This window comes from Erithacus rubecula (assembly GCF_903797595.1).
Source record: "Erithacus rubecula genome assembly, chromosome: 1".
Lineage (NCBI taxonomy): Eukaryota > Metazoa > Chordata > Aves > Passeriformes > Muscicapidae > Erithacus > Erithacus rubecula.
In genome coordinates this window covers 71,261,214-71,275,806 of record NC_136658.1, presented here as the reverse complement: position 1 = coordinate 71,275,806, position 14,593 = coordinate 71,261,214, and the positions used below count along the sequence as shown (strand labels likewise).

The 14,593-nt window shown below is 40.4% G+C and overlaps 1 protein-coding gene across 2 annotated transcripts in view; it reads right to left on the bottom strand.

The window, feature by feature from the left end:
- LHFPL6 (LHFPL tetraspan subfamily member 6) overlaps window positions 1–14,593 on the bottom strand; it is a 135,918-nt gene that overhangs the window by 42,964 nt on the left and 78,361 nt on the right. The gene's annotated exons all lie outside the window — the stretch shown is intronic.

Genomic DNA, 14,593 nt, shown 5'->3' with positions numbered 1-14,593 from the left:
TGGAGCAAGGAGAGAGAAAAACCCACTGTGCTGTCTTGAGGGTCTCCTCACCAGAACTGTCATATAAGCAATCCCTAATTCCAAATGTACATGCAAGAGAAAAATGTGAATGCTTAGTTCTGTTCCTTAAGCAAACCATGGGTCACATGGGTTTGCTTTGAACTGAAAGAGAAAAATAGGGTACCAGACACCTGGGACTTTCCCATTATGTAGCAATGCATCACTTGGATCTCCTCCTGACCCATTGTATTTCAATTCTGCTGCAAAATCTGAAAGAAAAGTTACAGAAAGTATCTGACAATCCAGCTGCATCAAAGGGGATCACAATTCCACCACCTGACCACCAAGCACTTCAATTCTAAGTAGCTTTCAATTTCCCTCCCCTTTCCAAGGCTTGTGCCAGAAAATGTCACACAAGACACACAAATAGGACATGGCAAATTAATTTGTAGAAATGCTGAGCTAAAAGATTTTCTCTAGCAGGTCAACAGGTCTCTGCTGAAGAAAAAAGGAAAGCACTTCTACCCCACAGTGTTAAAACAGATGTGCTGGGAGCAGATGTCTCAAAAATGGTAGGAGCTGTGGCCACAATGAGGAAAATTCTTTGTCATGGACATTCCCAAAAGAGAGCAAAAATACAGCCCTCAATGATCTGACAGGAAACCTTCAGACCTTCAGAGACTCTTAAAGTGTGCTCCAGATGCATATAGCATTCTAAAATTCATGCTCTAAAAAGAAGGTTTTGAAATATAATAAGCTTCTATGAAGCTTTAAACTTAGGATCTACATTTATCACACTTTAAATACAACAGATGGGTCCACATAATTAGCAGCTTATCTGCATATATTTGTAGATAAGAAAAGAAAATGCTTAATGAGCAAGAAAGAAGTCTGTATTTTTCTAAAACTCCCAAGCCTTTGGGCCACAGCCCTATCTTTGCCCCAAATATAAGAATTCTGAAGGCATCACAAAGAGCAGTGCAGGTGGAGGATTCTTTAATCTATTAAAAGTGAAGTAGGTCTTCAGATGCCCTGCCTCCCCATCCCACAATTTCTGCAATTCAAAATATGAAAGGACAACTTTAGGAAAGAATTAACCTTACTTCAAACACTGTTAGACCATCTAGTTTTAACTTTTTTAAGCCTCCACTAATTACACAGAGCTTTACAGTTCTCCTGCTATGAACCTGACAAACTTAGGTTTCTGTAGCCAATAGTTTTCAGAAGAGACAAATCATTTTTGCTGGCATGCCATGATGGATGTGCCAGGCACAAGAAATACCAATGACAGATCATTTTACTTCTTTGCTCAGAGATCAAAATTAATCTTATTAAAAAAAAAGAAGTCCCACACCAATGAGGAAGCCAGGCAAGAGGTAAGAAAATAGTTATAAATTTGTCTTAGCCTTACTCAGATAGGAATAATATCCACCTGCAGGTCACTATGGCCCCAAGAGCACTGTGAAAAAAGAAAGCGTTTGGGAGTAACAAGAGGAGACAAAAGCTTGTGGGCTGTTTAGAAAATTCCATGGGTGCAAAAAGTGAAGAAAACACTTCTGATAGCTGGGGAAGGAGGTGGGGACAAATGAAGGAAGCAATTAATAAATGAGGCCAGTCACTCTCATAAATCCTACTAAGTTGGTTCTTCTTGTAATGGCTCTATATAGAGCAAAAAACTGAACACTTTTCATATTTTAACTTGGAAATTGGGCCAGTCTTTTTAATCAACATTTTAGTTAAAAAACAAACAAACAAACAAAAATATATATATACCTGAAATTTTGAATTTTATAGTTTCTGACAAACTATAGAAAGAAAGTCAGACGTAAAGTTCAGATTTGAATAATGCAATTACCAAGCAGCAGATACAAGCAATTACAGACATAATGTGCTGAGGATGATTAAAGTCAAAAAGATATATCTTCAGCTTCAGCATGGCAAGCCTTCTACCACTTTTTTTATTTGAAGAAAATTAAAGTAGGCACTGTAGGCCAGCAAGGGAAACTGGAATAGTTATGGCTAAAATATTTTTTCTTTTTTCTTTTCTTTTCTTTTCTTTTCTTTTCTTTTCTTTTCTTTTCTTTTCTTTTCTTTTCTTTTCTTTTCTTTTCTTTTCTTTTCTTTTCTTTTCTTTTCTTTTCTTTTCTTTTCTTTTCTTTTCTTTTCTTTTCTTTTTTCTTTCCTTTTCTTTCCTTTTTCCTCCTCCCCCACTTTCCTCCCTCATCCTTTTATTCTCTCCCCCTCTCAAAAATCTCTTAAGAAATTGTACAAAAAGAGCAACTGAACAAAAGAACTATCATGTCAAACTATATCAATAACAAGTTCAATAGGTTTTGGCACTTATTCAGAAAAATTTGAATCCATTAAAAATGTGTGAGTTTCAGTGTATTGAACTTTTATAGGACTAAAAAATCTGACATTTTTTATTGTTTTACGTCAGTATTTTTCATCCCTGATTTTGTTTCAAGAAACAAGTGATAAATACTATCTTTTGCATATTAAATGGTTTGATCTTGCAGAAAAACTAAACTTATTGAAGATGATATACTCTTCCTAAGGAACAGAGGAAACTTCAGCTAATCCACCATAAGAACCCAGTACAGAGACACCCAGCACATGACAGTGCAGAGAGTGGTGCTTTTGCTGAAATACAGTGAAGACATCCTCTGCATGAGGAGTGCAGACTAATTCCAGGCCTGTGTTGTGCTGCATGTCTCCCTTGGTGCAGGGCAAACTCAGCCAAGTGCTGATAATGGGGAATCCCAGGGGCAGCTCCATTCTGCAGCAGTGACTACACACCTGTGTGGCCTTGCCTTTATCTCAAGCTCTCACATGAACATCCCCTCTCTGTTTGGCATTGGGAATGATGAATGGAGCTGTTTTCTAGTAAGAACACCTTGTAAGAGCTGAAATGACTAAAATGGGGTGAGCACTGCAGAGACAGGAGTGCTGCACCTGGGCTGGAGCTCCACACTGCACACACAGCTCAGCATGCTTGGCAGCTCACAGCAGACAAGATCCTTTATGCTGCTGCCTTCATACTGGTGGACCCACCAAATGGCATCTGAAGAGATTCTTTGCAGAGCCTGAGCACCTTTCTTACCAGGGTTACAACAGACCAGCAGCTCCCAGCACAGCACAGGTACCTGTGCATCAAAGGCAGTTCTCCAAGGCAGCTTTCTGTCTTTAAAAAATGGGTTTGAATGGAGCTATAGTGGGTCAGTGCCAACAAACAGAAAGGAAGAATCATTCACTGTTCTTCTGTACACACCATTAATGTTACAAACCATATTGCAAAGTGACTTGCAGCTAGTGAAAATACTGCATTTGCCTCTTCACCCTCTGCTCTAAATTCCTATTAGCTTTTTTTCTCTTTTCACTAACAAAAGGAAAATGCAGGTGATGAAAACCAATGTAAAGAAAATAAAGAGAAAATGTCCCTTTTCAGAAAAAAAGGGGAAAAAAAAAGCAGGGATCAAACTGCTGGGGAAAAAAAACCATCTGCTCCTGGGTCTTCTGTCTCCCCACAGGAAAAGTTACACTCATTCTGCCAGGACTCAGTGAGACACAAATAATGATTAGAGGAAGGCAGAGACTCACTGTGTTATTTCATTTGGCAGCAACAGCTGTGGGACCCTCCCCAGTGACAGTAAGACACCTGGATGGAGGGAAGCTTGTGGCAGCAGAACAGCCTCAGCTGAGCCAGCCTGCAGCTGTATGAATGGGTTTAGGGCTACAGAGGGGGTGGATTTAACAGCAGTTCCTCAGGATTGGGTTACAGCCTCTGCAACTTCATTCACCTCAGGGGTTCTCAAATCCACAAATACCATTTTGATGTCAGCCTTGCCAGTGCAGGCAAACACACATTATAAAACCTTGTAAGGTGGCTCATTCTGCTGGCAGTAATTTAAGTAGGTCCCCAGAGCAGACACCTCAAAAGCCCAGGCAGCTTCCACCTCTAAGCCTTGGACTTCATTTTTTTCCCTGAAGGTTGCCATTCTCTTAGGTACATACACAACATCACTCAGAAGGTAAAACAACATCATGTGAACTTCCCAGCTGATGGCTGCTTGCTTAAACTAGGTCTTGTGACTCTGTAGCTCTTGGCTTCTTGGTCTGCTGCTATGTGAAAGTGAGATGATTATTTGGGGACAGTTTCAGGAGAGCTCAGTCCCAGCATTGCCAAATTGCAGAGGATACTCAGATCCTCATGAGGGCTATTGACACAGCTGAGTCTGTTAAAGAAGTGCCATAATTAACCAGGCTCAAAATAATTCATAATTAGAGTTCATCCAAAACCATCCTTTCCCTTTGCTGACAACTGTCTGCCTTAACAGTGACCAAGTGACACTACAACATTCACACAAAATCTCCACAAATCATGAAAAATCTACTGGAGAAAAGTTTGCCATTGAAACAGGAAAGCAGTTACAGATATGTGATATGTCAAGTACAACAGAAATCAACTGTATCTATGAAGGAGAACTCATAGGAGACACAGTAAGCAGTTTCCAGAACTTCAATTTTTCATTCTGTTTTCCAGCCTGAGTCAAGTTCAAGAGGCACAAAAGACTCAGCAAAAGGGATCAGACATGAAGGGAATCAGTAGTACAGGACGGCCTGAGAAACAGCATGTGGATAATCATGGTATTTTACTCTGGTCAGTACAGAACTGGTTAATGAAATATTTATGTGGGATTCACAAAAAAAAAGGGGGGAAAAAAAAGTTAAAAAAAAAAAGAGTACATAGGAATGATTTTGGAGGCTATAAAGAATATTGTCCAGAACACTTAGCATGTATAAGCCCTCAAAAGCCAGAGATGCTGACAACGGTGTTTTAACAAATACAGAGTAAGTTTTAGCATTCCCTCGCTGACTGATGTATTTTCCTTTCAGCATTCAGTTTCAACACAGACTGGAGAGTCATTAAACGTCAGGAGAGATCCTGTTTTGGAAATGAAGATGTCTGTGTGGGTGTAAGATTAAGTGTTCTCCCATCTTTCAAATGACTCAGTGTCTAAAAGACACAAATGCAATATTTTGGTTGAATTGCTGCTTAATCCAAGCCTAGCCATAATTTTAAGCGTTCATAAAGATCTGCAAAAGGACAAAGACTGCTATCTGTCTTTCTACTGACTTAGGAGATTTTACATCCCTTCTGTTTGCTGCTTGGTTCCCTTGGCTGTGTTGTCAAGATATAACAACCTTGACATGGCTGCTACCACCTCTAGTTATTGTTGGAAAGCTATTTGTCTGAAGCCTCAATCTGTTTAGCAAATGACAAAAACATGAAACAGGAAAAGGAGAGCAGAAGGAAATTTTATACAAAGAGCATGAATTGTGGTTATGGGGTGCTGTCTGTATTCAGGATCTGAAGTATTGTGTGGGATTATTTGTGAGCATGGGACTCCAAGACTCTTCACCTATATAAGGTGCCTTGTACTAGAGGAAGAATTGCAACAAGCACACAGTATAAAGTAAGAGATAAAAAGTCCCTACATTTATTCAAATTGGACTCAAATTTTTGAAAGCACTTCTTTTTACTGGAAGACTTTGTTTCAAAGGACCTAAAGTAACTTCAGGCTGGACCACATGTCATCTGTCACCCAAGAGCCAGCACAAAGCTCAGTGTGCACCTTGGCAAATTCAATGGGAGTGTGACCATTGTTTAGTGCTTGTCCTGGATCCCCTGGCAGAGCCAGGTGAATTTGCAGTGCAAAGATGCAGAATTAATGAACGTGGAATGGTGGTTGGATTTCTATTGCAATAACTAATTGGTGAGGAGCAGAGCTGCTCCCCCAGAGCCTGTCTGCATACACACACTGCATCAGGCATCACTAATGACATGAGGGGGGCTTAACACGCTTGAGCTGAGCCTAGGCCTGGCATTAAGTGCTCAGACTCTGAAATTCAGCCTCTCCTGACAAGATCCCACCAGCTGTGAGGTGCCATAATCGATGCTAACTTTTGAAATTATTGGCCATGGGTTATGACCTCTGGATTTCAGAAAAAACCACTTTGTGACTGTGATTTGTTGTGAGCTTCCTTTACCGAAACCATTGCAGGCTGTGGAGGTTAGAACAGTGTGTCTCACAAGCTCAAACCCCATGATATTTATTTTCTGTTACACAGTGTATATACATTTTCTACATGAATCATTAGTGCTAAATAGTGTTACAAAATGAAAAAGCAGATGATAGTGTTGTCCAACAGTATTAAGCTATAAAATGAAGGCTGTTTGTCAAATAAGTAAAGGACCAGAATTGAAAATTAAAACAGCTCTGCAATGAAAGTGCAATGAGAAAAACAATTATTGAGTAATTATTTCTAGCAGGGTTATGTAATAATTGGCCTCTGAATCAAAAATGAAAACAGCATTGGCTTGTTAAAAAATTATAATAAATCAGGTGAAGTAAAAATATGGTTTGATGGAGTTTTTTTACGTATTTGCCAATAAAACAAAAAATCACAAACAAATTTATTTCTATGTCAACATTCTGAATAACAACAAATGCCACAAAAAGCTCATTTTTTGGCAGATTCACACAAGAGTAGAGCCAATAGCCCATCAGCTCACGCATTCAAACAGGGCACCTCAGCAGCAGATGTTGTTCCCTTCTGGCCTCCCCTGCTCTGTGTTGCAGTCAGCCCTTGTGAGTCCCTGGGCTTGGGCTTGCATGGAGGAAATAACTATCCAGTGAAACAATGAGTGAGAGAGACTGCTTGGCAGGGGAAACCCCTATTTTTCCATCTAGTGCAATAACTATTTAAGTACTTCATATTTAATAGAATTTTCTACAAGTAGGACAGAAACCAGCACCCCAGGGAATGGTTTAGCTTTCCCAGGGGACAGAAGCTTGCACACCTCTGCCATTGAGGGCAACACCTGGTTTGAGCTCTCCCTATCCCCCCGTGGTGACCCTCCTCCTGAAAACATCCTCAGCAATCTCAGGGCAAGCTCCCAAATACTTTAAGGATGACTAAAAGTCATGCTTTTCAACACAGCAACTACTCAGCAGGGGGAAGGGATAGGAGGGATGCTACTTGGTGCAGAGGCTTGCACAAACTGGATTGAGTGCATTACAGGCCTCATTTTATCATCATCTGTTTCACTGGCTGCTGGGCTTCCATTAATCAACAGGAAACACCAGGCTCGGCTAATTTGGAAAAGTCAATGTGCTATGAGCTTTCACTTGTTTAGAAACAATCCTGGATGAAGAGAGCAGCATGGCTAGAGCAAGACTTAAAAACAGGCTTCCAGCAGCAACCCCTGTTGTCAGGTGTCAGACAGCAGGGGAGTCCCCTGCTAATTCCTTTTACAAGCAAATCCTCTCCCCTCACTGCAATATCTATCTGTAGCACTGTTACTGCTCTCCTGACAGTTCCTCTGTCTCTCCAAAGAGATAATTGAAATGTCCTGCTGTTTCTCTGAGTTTGTCCTTTGAAGCCCATTAAATCTTACTCAGCTATGTGTACCTTAGAGAAAATAAACTGCTACGCCATGATTAATCATCTCAGACTCTGGCTTATTTGGAGGTGGAGGTATACTGAGAATGACTGAGGGTGTTGAAGGGGGTATTAAAGCAAATTGAAGAAGGAGAAAAATGAAATCCCCTGTGCACTAACTAGAAGAGGGGCAATGAACAAGGGAAAACCAGGATTAGGAAAAAAAGAACCACAGCCTAAACAGAACCTCTTCCTACTACTTGCACAATGATGACACTGAACATCCCACTGCTCTTAGGGAGAAAGTGAAAAGGAAAACACATGGAAATGATAGTCACATGAAGGAAGTGTGGATAAACATCACTTGGATAAACAGTGATGAATACTGTGTCAGCAAGGGAAGGTAGTCTATAAGGAAAAGCAGAGCTTTATGTAAAAAAGGAAAAGAGAAAATTATGTGAATAAATTCTGGTACTTAAAATGAAGAGAGAATAATGGATGTAAGGGTTAGATTCCTCTCCTTTAAATAAAAAACCCTAAAATCTGAAAAGGATATTAGTCTAATTGTGCCTTACTTTTAAGTATCATAGGTCCAAGCAACTATCTTCCTAACTGACTTTGAAATTCTGTTTTCAAGCAAAACTCACTGTTGTAACAGCTGCTTCTGGAAAATTTATGTTCCTGAAATGGTATATACCTGCTATGCTGTTCCAGTGGCAGTGATCTAGCAGGAAAGCCACTGTGGAGTTAGACCAGATGGCAAGACAGAAATAGGAAGTCTCAGGAATTTCTTTAAATAAAAAAACAACAACAACAGAAAAAAAAAAAAAAAAAAAAGAAAAAAAAAAAAGAGCAAAGTAGCAAAGTTTGGTGGATAATGAAAGGAAACACAACTGGAAATCATTGTGAGACAATCAGTCCCTTATCTGCACACAATTAACAGATAACATTGACATCAAAAGAAAACTCTGCTTTTTGCAGTTTGTATATGCTTGTTAACTTGTTAACACAGACTTCTCCATTCAGTAACTTCCTCGGTTTGACTCTTCAGATAACATCCTATGGCTTTTTGCCAGTTATTGGAAATGAGAAACCACTAAATCCTATTTTTCACTTGTAAGGGTCCTCCTGCCCTGTTTTCCTTGTTAGGCAGTTTTCACACAAAACTTTCACTATCACAAGGAGTACTGCTGCCCAATAATTGAAAAGGTTTCCTAGATGACCGAGGTCTGAATACATTATCCCACACACACTTGTGGTGCCCTGGTGTTGCCACAGAAGGAGATGCAGTCCATGTCAGACCAAAGTCCCAAGGAATTCAAAAATCTGACACAAGCCTCCTCTGAGGTGCCGTGACCTTGTCTTCTTAAATCTTCTTGTTTAACCTCCTCCTTATGGAGAGACCACCTCAGCCTCTTGTTTTTATAGTTACTTTTCAAACAGTGTCCAGTGGCCCTGAGAAATCCCAGCTTCAACCCCAACTGTGCCTGGGAGCAGCGAGGGTCACTGCCAGCTGCTGGCCACACCGTGTCTGGCACAGGGCCAGCACCATTTGCCTTGTTCTACCTCCTGCCTTCACTAAGGTCCTGGGTCACAGAGTCATGTCAGAAAGTAGAATCATATCAAAAGGTTCAGGATTGGTGCCAAAATGATACTCAAACTATTCTGAACCCCTGCAATCAGCTTAAATACTACAAAAGAGCAAGCTGCATCCTAATCTACATACCTTCTCCCACTTCATTTATTTTACATTAAGCAATATATTTCTTAAGTTACTACAGAAAACCTTTCTCTGAGCACCATAACTAATCAATCCCTCTGCAAATGGATAGTGCTGGTCCAGAGAAACTGCAAATATGGTGCTTGTCAGTTTACTTGATACTGCCTGATATATATGGCAAAGCCTCAACTTCTTGGTCAAAACTGCATCAACACATATACAGATTAAAGTCCTCTTGGAGTTACAGGGGAAATATGTCCAAGGCCATAAGCAAGCATATAAAAATTATTTTGATTTTATTGATTCCCTGAGCTGGCACTTAGTCCTGTGCCTTTCAGAGATGTGCTGCCACTGCATATTACAAACACGCCTCTTGTTTGGTTTCTCCTTCCCCTCAACAGCAGCTGCCTTGGCAGTAAACAGAGGATGTAAAATGTGAATTCTACCCTGCAATGAGCACACATCAGGAAAAAAGGCATTGTCCCCATTGGCCATCATGTCACAGCTTTCAAGAAGTCCCAGGAACAACAGCATTTTGAGGCCAAGAATTACTAAATGATTAAAACTCAACCAGATACACTGTGCAGCAGAAGCAGCAGCCTCTGTGGAAAATTCACGAAGGTTATCCTTTGAAAATGCTAATCAAAAGAAAAATGATTCGCTTTGGTACCAGCCACTCTTTAAAACAACAAAGAGTGTGCTCATTTGGATTGCAAGACTATTTGTGTAAAGACAGGAAGAACATGGGTTTAGCATAATGATGAGGTCATGTTGTCAGAAGCCAGCCCAGACAAACGTGTCCCCAGGGGCCACCGGTTTAAGGCAGCAGAAAGAATCACCATGCTGGACTGCAGGGATTATTTTTTGCTCTGCAAACAGCACGCTTCACTCTGCATCAGTGAAAACTTTTTCACCATTCAGCAACACGTGGGCTTTGGCACTGCAAACTCTGTGATTTTCTCGAAAGACCAATGAATAATAGGTGCTGATAGGCATTACAAGAAGCATGTGTTCAGTGCTTCAACCAAATATGGTTGGCTTTGATATCCAGGAGTCTAGATGTGGGCACATGCCAAAACAGAGAAGATATTATCTTTGTTTTCTAGTAGTTCATCATGAAATTCCCAGCTTTCTCCATACTTGTCATTCTTAAAGCTGCTACCAATGAGTAGAAAAAAAAAGAAAACTCTACTCAGAGATCAGAACTTGACCAGTATTTGGAAACTACTTTTAACACAGAGCTTCCACAGAGAGCATGCATGGTTCACTTCTTAGGATGTGCACAGGCACAATACATCCAAAGCCTGACTTCATCAATTGGCCAAGGAGACAAAGCAGGTTTAAGTGCAAAACTATTAAAATATATTGCTATAAAAAGAAGTATTGCTGGGAGAGTTCAGTCCTTAGAAACACAGCTCTGCAGAGGTGAGGTAGTGTCATGCTACAGGCTGCCCAGAGATAGTGGGATCTCCACTCTTGAAGGTATTCAAAACTCACCTGGACACAGCCTGAACAACCTGCAGGAAATGTTTTGAGCAGGAGCTTGGGCTGGAGATCTCCAGAGGTCCCTCCCCACCCCTGTGAGCCTGTGCCTTTCTGAAGCCAGGAAGAACTGAGCACCTGCACCTCTGCAGAAATATCTGTTTAACAGCAGAAACAGAGAAGGTGCCATTTCAAACAGGAAAACCACTCAAATGTTCTGATTCCATATGAGAACAGTGTGTTAGCTACATGTTGCAATTCAAGGAAGCACATTGCTACGGGCTGGAGCAATATACCCAAACCCACACAGTAAAAATAATGTATAGTCCTGAATCTCAGGGCATTTCAGTTGATGACCTTGCCCTTAATCCTTTATTCCATGCTATATCAGAAGAATCAGGGATTATCAGAACATGACAGTTAAACAGGCCACGGTTCATATTTTGACCTCATTCAAAAGAGTTGTTTGAAGTGATTAATTTATTTGTATATTGTAATTTCATTCACATACAGTGCAAAGGTGGAGCATTCTATAAAATGGAAGCAATTAGATCCTGTGCTTTTTTCCAGCTAAGTGACCCTCATATCCTTCTAAGGGAATATAAACCAGAATTAAGATGATTCTAAGCAGAAAAAACCCAAAACACCAAAACAAAACTATAATAGTAATTCATACTAGCTAGTTCTAGCTGAGGTATGGAATTCAGATGATAAAGTGAATTCCTCTATCAAAGGGTCTTATTAAACCAGAGTATGGGAATACCCTCCTGTGATAAAAGCACATATTAGTCAAGAAATAACTTTAAAGGATGGCTGCTGCCAATGAGCATAAATCAAGGACTGCAATTGATTAACTAATTTAAACACTAAAGACAGCTTTGGTTGCTATGGCAATAAAAGAAAGGTCAAAACCTTGATGACCTTGGAGGCTCATGATCCTCTGGAGATTTCAGAACCTAGTCTGGAAATATATTAAAAGATATAATGCTAGCCAGATTGCCTTGTAATAGCTTGGCTGTTTTTTCAGCTGGAAGACAGACTTTGCAGCATGTTTCACACCAGTCTCCAGTGTGCAGCTAGCTCCAACTATCTGATATCTTTTCAGCATCAAAAATCAGCTGGGACATCTGAGAGCCTGAAATATTTCCTTTGAGCTCCACTGATGGCATGTTTCTACTCTCAAATTTCAGTTCCCTTTCTCATGGAGCACTTTATTATCAAGTTCTTATTGCTAAGTTAAGTTCCTGGGTAGCTGCTCCTAAATTCATTGTACTTTTCATCCTGCATACTACTTAGAGGTTTGATTCAGAGCCTTTTGATGCATAAAAAAGCCACTGTAGAAAGTGGCAGAAAAGCAGTACCTGAACATCCCAGGAGAAACCAACACAGGCCACTGAGCTCAGTGATTTGCTCTCTTTGCAGTGCCTGAGGATGTGACCCGTGATACTCAGCAAACCTCCTGGCCAAATGTTACACCTGACTGCTGTTTGACCTGCACTGTCTCCAGTAGAACTTCATTAGGATCCTCCTGCTTTTACCCACCCCATCCCAGAGATCAGCAAGCTTCCCAGAAACTCTGTCTGTATTGTGTCTGAATTCAGCTATCACTGAACAACAGGCATCTGTGAGAAGCAAGCAAAAATAAAATGACTGGGTGACCACAACAGCCTTATTGTGTAAAGCATCTGCCAAATTTCAATAACTATATAGAGGAGCCTATTAGCCTTTTTTGGAAAACATGCTCCTCATTTCAAGACATATTAAACAGTCATATGTCTTGTGTTTGAGTGCAAACACTGATTTCTTTTGTCAAGATGGTAGGCAGTTTTTCTGAAGGCAGGATTATTCCTGTGCAGAAGGGCTTTGCTGTTTCAAAATAAATGCTGTTTCTATGAGGAATTTGTCAGAACATCAAGATTAGCTGTTATTCCCCATTGCATTTGTAAAGACTCAGATTACATTCCAATTCTACTTTCAAGAAAATATTGAAGCATGCTTTCCTCAGTTTTTAATTAAGATGTTTATCTGTAATTGGCATTACATTAGTATTGTATTGTATGTTAACCAAGGTAGAATCCACATTTGTTCTGCCTAAAACCACAGGCACCAAAATTGCCAGCTGCAAACTGGAAAAAACCTTGAGATAAATGCATACTTGAACATTTGTCTTTAGTCTAGTCCCTTATGCTTATTTATTTGTTATTGGGTTTCACATATTTTTAAATATTTTAAAAGTTGATCAGTTAATTTTTAGGTGTATCCTTATTACCTATCACAGGGCTTTTACAGATTTTACAAGGAGTACAGAAAAAATTATATTTAACGGGCATCATAGAGTAAAGCAGGACAAGAGGGAATCAGTCAATTCATTGGCCAAAGGAAGTTGAAAAGATTCATAGTTTGAGGATAATACTTGAAGCTTTGTGTTACAATGACACTCTAGACAGTGCCTGATTCACCTTCAGCATGCAGGCACAGGGCATCAGAGAGCATCAGTTCAGCTACACAAGTCACTTTGTTTGTTGAAGGGAAAGCATCCAGTTGGCTGGCTTTGCTCTTCCTAACAAGAAAACACTCAGGGTCAACTCCACAGGACATCAGGCTCATTTGAATATTAAGTATTTTAATGGCCAAATGTCTTTATCCTCTTTTTTTTCTGCTTTGAATCCATGAAAGCTTTTGTGACAGCTGCATGCTATTTATTTATGTGACATCAGATTATGGCCCACTTGGGAATGTCAGTGTTGATGCACAGAGCTCCCTCTGCATTGCTCCAGCAAGAACAGAAGTACTGATCTTTCCTCCATAAAACTGGAGGGTGCTGGGAAGAATTCACCTATAAAATTTATAGCTATCAACATATCCACAACCTTCAACCTTATTGCATAATATTCATATGCTATGAACCTCATCTCCATCCACAGGAGAGCTGCTGTCACTGAAGGAGTGAAGTTTTCCTTGATAACCACACAAGTGTCTACTTTTTCCTTCTGCAGAGGAGAGTAGCAATTTGACACTGGCTGGATGTCAGGCACCCACCAAAGCAACAATATCACTCCCCTCCACAAGTGGACAGGGGAGAGAAACTATAACAAAGGTTTGTGGGTTGATATGAGGTTCATGAGACATCCCTCACATAATACCATCACAGGTAAAACAGACTCAAAATGAGGATATTACTTGAATTTTTTACTAAAAAAATGAGAGCAGGATAATGAGAAGTAAAATGCTAAAAGCAGCTTTCCTCTATTCCTCCTCCATCCCAGCTGCAATGATATCTGCCCAAAAACTTTGTTTTGTTTTTAAATACATTATCACAGAGGGCTTACCACCATTCCTGATGGCTTCAGCTTTGGCCAGCAGTGAGCCTGTCTTGAAGCCAGCTGACCTTGGTTCTGCCAGACATGGAGGAAGCTTCTGGCAGCTTCTCACAGAAGCCACCCCTGCAGCCCCTGCTACCAAAACATGGCCATGCAAACCCGACACACAGGATTTCAAAAGTTGCTAAGGAGAAACACAGCCCCTGGTCCATCTCGACATTGTATATCTACCCAAATTCAGTTCACTGCCAAGTTATACCCACATTCAGATTTTTTACCACAGAATCTCAAATTTTCACATAAAGTGCCAAATGATGAAGTGCAGGGGACCTAGCTCCCTCAATTCATCACCTTCTTGGAACTTTACATCCCCAGTTCCTTCTCCCTACAACACTTCACAATCACTAGTTAACCAAAAACCACAACACAAAATAGTTTTTGAGTCTTTTTTGAAACATTTTAAAATCTCGGTTTTCTTTCTCTTTGAAAGAAATACAGAGTAGAAACAGGAGAATTGGTGTCAGGGGCAGGAAGCCCTGGCTGGGCCTGTGCATGTGCCTCCCCACACTGTCCAAAAGCCCTTCTGGATGGTCCTCCTTGGACCACAGCACCAGGGTGTGCTTCA